We start from the raw sequence: 2984 nt of genomic DNA on the forward strand, positions 1-2984 counted from the left end.
AAATTGCACTCTGTCGGGCTTGCTCGATACCTTTCCATGTATGCTTAGTCCTTAAGTCGCCCAACTTAGTTTGTACCCAGGTTCATTAGTCGGTGGACCGGGAAGAGGATCTTGCATCCTGCTGGGTAGGCTCCGGAGGTGGGGGTACAAACTGTTCTCGAGGTTCCTCCTCTTCTTCTTCGGTGGCATCCACATGGTCACCTGCAAACTGCTCACTTGTAGAAAAGTGCTCAGTGTCGTGGCATTCCTCAGTGTCGGGGTCAACACTTACATATATCTAGTTTACATAGTCAGTAATATTAACTTTGTCCGGATCCGGAAGAGACATAATAAACCGTTTATGGATAAGAACAAAATAATAAGTGGGAGCAACGGCAATCATACCTTACTGTATCAGAGCTGACATGTTAATTTTAGTTTTACCTGCAACCGGAGTGTCTTCAAGTAAAGTGATAACACTGAAATTTACCGTATTTCCGACTCCGATTTCACATGCATTCTAGTTGTTTTATTATCATGTTGTTGTGTTATTGCTATGTTTTCCTTTGTTTTCAGGTTTTTACTTTAATCAGAGCCCCGATCGAGAAAATGAGCGAAAAAGAGCCAAAAACCCTAAAAATCAGCATTTTGTACTTATGGCCTACCCAATGGCGGGCGCCACAGACCCTGCCATGACGTGTCCAAGCTCAACTTCCCTCAACTCCCACGTTCTCCACTACATCCACTAAGGCGCCTCACGTTGGCCTTGTGGCGGGCGCCATAGCCTTGTGGCGGGCGCCACAAGAGGAAAACAGTTTCCCTCCCATTTTCAAGTTGAAGGGCATCCAAGTCATTTCCATCTTTTTACTTGCTTATAAATAGAAACTCGAATTCACTTTTACAACCATCCAAACTTAGAGCAGAGGCAAACTCAGAGCAGCTTTGTTTCACTTAGGCATATATTCAGTTTTATAAAGTGGTAATCGCTTCGCATTGGAGTGTTACCACAATTGTGTAATCGAGTCTGTGATAGAGTCTATAATCGAGTTTGGAGCACTTTGGAAGGAAGTTAATCCTGCCGCCATTTTCATTTCCGCATTGCAATTTATTCAACCCTCCGATTGGAGCAGGTTTTTATTACTTGTCTTTATCTTATTTATTTTCCCGCACTCGCTTTACTTTTATTTATTTCCTGCACTCGCTTTACTTTTATTTATTTCCTCGCACCCGCTTTAAATTATTTATTTCCTCGCAATCGCTTTAAATTATTTATTTCCTCGCACTCGCTTTAAATTATTTACTTTCCGCACTCGCACTACTTTTATTTATTTTAATGCACTTTTACTTTACCATGTCTAACTAAATTATAAGGTTAGAATGTAAGGATCGTAATTGAACTGAAAATCCGTACAATTGTTCGTAGAAACACTTAAGGGCTATTTTGACTTTCAACTTAAGTTTTCCCGCACTTCAATTTCGTTGGGTAAGATCGAAATCCGTCCAACGTCTTCTTAAACTTAATTGTTTTTAACTATTTCAAAAATAGCGAAAGCGCTTTGTTTAGTTCATTAGGAGATTTTAACATTAAGAAGAAAAGAGATTTTAAAACTATTTTCGGACGCGTTTATAAGTTTAGAGTCTGGTTCGTGAGAACCTCTTTTGGTTAAGAAATCCAGGTTATAATACTTTTCAACTTAGTCGAGATACTATATTTCTTAAAAATAGGTTTACTACTCTAACGCAATGCGCGTCTTTTTATAAGTGACTATAAGAGGGTTTGATTAGGGAGTACAACTTGGTTCTGAATACGCGAAAGCGACAGTTCCTGTTAAATTAGTTCTTTTCAAAGTAGGAAACACTGCCTATAAGTAGCTCTACTAGCAAGTACTTGGATTATTAATTAATTACGAGAATTACATTCAACCCTGTCTTTATTAATTAAATTTATTTCAAAACTTTACTCTTCATTGCACACTACAAAAACACCTATTTCGATTGCCTTTGATAAACACCATAACAATAGATAACGATAGATTGACGCCTGGTCTCTGTGGATTCGACAATCTTTTATATTACTCCGACGCATTCGTATACTTGCGAACCCCGCATCAAGTTTTTGGCGCAGTTGCCAGGGACCAATTTCGTCAAATTTCATTTTCCTGTTGTTATATCGTTTAGAGTTAGGCTATTTCCCGCCGGTCAATGCGAAGAACTCGCAGTACCTGAAGTTTAAGCTTAGTATACCCTCTGGCGGAACCTGAACGTTATGCTCGCGCACGTTTATTCTTTCATAGAATTAAGAAACCTATGGCCGAAGATCAAAACCAAAGACCTCTTAAGGACTTCGCTCAACCATCTAATGAAGAACCTAGTTCTAGTATAGTAAACCCAACCATACCAGCTAATAATTTTGAACTTAAACCATCCCTATTGCAACTAGTGCAACAGAGACAATTCGCGGGTCTCGCTACCGAGAACCCAAACCAACATTTAAAAATATTTCTTCAATTAGCAGATACTTGTAAAACCAATGGAGCTTCTCCTGAGGCAATACGTTTAAGATTATTCCCTTTTTCCCTCAGAGATAAAGCCCTATCATGGTTAGATTCCCTTCCACCCAATTCCATTACGACTTGGGATAACCTTAGAAGAGTTTTTCTTGCTAGATATTTTCCCCCGAGTAAGACCGCCGTTCTTCGAAACGATATAACTAGATTTACCCAAAACCAAGGAGAATCCATGTTCAAAGCTTGGGAGAGATATAAAGAGTTATTACAAGCATGCCCACATCATGGTTTAGAAAATTGGTTAATCATTCAAACCTTCTATAATGGACTTCATTACAACACAAAGATGACCATCGACGTTGCCGCAGGCGGTGCTCTGATGAACAAACCTTATCCTGAAGCTAGTGCCCTCATCAAAGATATGGCTCAAAACCATCAATCATGGGGAGTCGAACGAGCGACAGTTGAGAAGAAGGAAGCCCAAGGAGGAGTGCATGA

General features: G+C 39.6%; 1 non-coding gene across 1 annotated transcript; it reads right to left on the minus strand.

The window, feature by feature from the left end:
• Positions 1 to 2670: 2670 nt before the first annotated feature.
• Positions 2671 to 2777, minus strand: LOC127089161 (small nucleolar RNA R71). The gene has a single exon (XR_007790933.1). It is a non-coding gene; the product is annotated as a small nucleolar RNA R71 (small nucleolar RNA).
• Between the last annotated feature and the right edge of the window lie 207 nt (positions 2778 to 2984).

Source organism: Lathyrus oleraceus, chromosome 5 (assembly GCF_024323335.1).
Source record: "Lathyrus oleraceus cultivar Zhongwan6 chromosome 5, CAAS_Psat_ZW6_1.0, whole genome shotgun sequence".
NCBI classification, from domain to species: domain Eukaryota; kingdom Viridiplantae; phylum Streptophyta; class Magnoliopsida; order Fabales; family Fabaceae; genus Lathyrus; species Lathyrus oleraceus.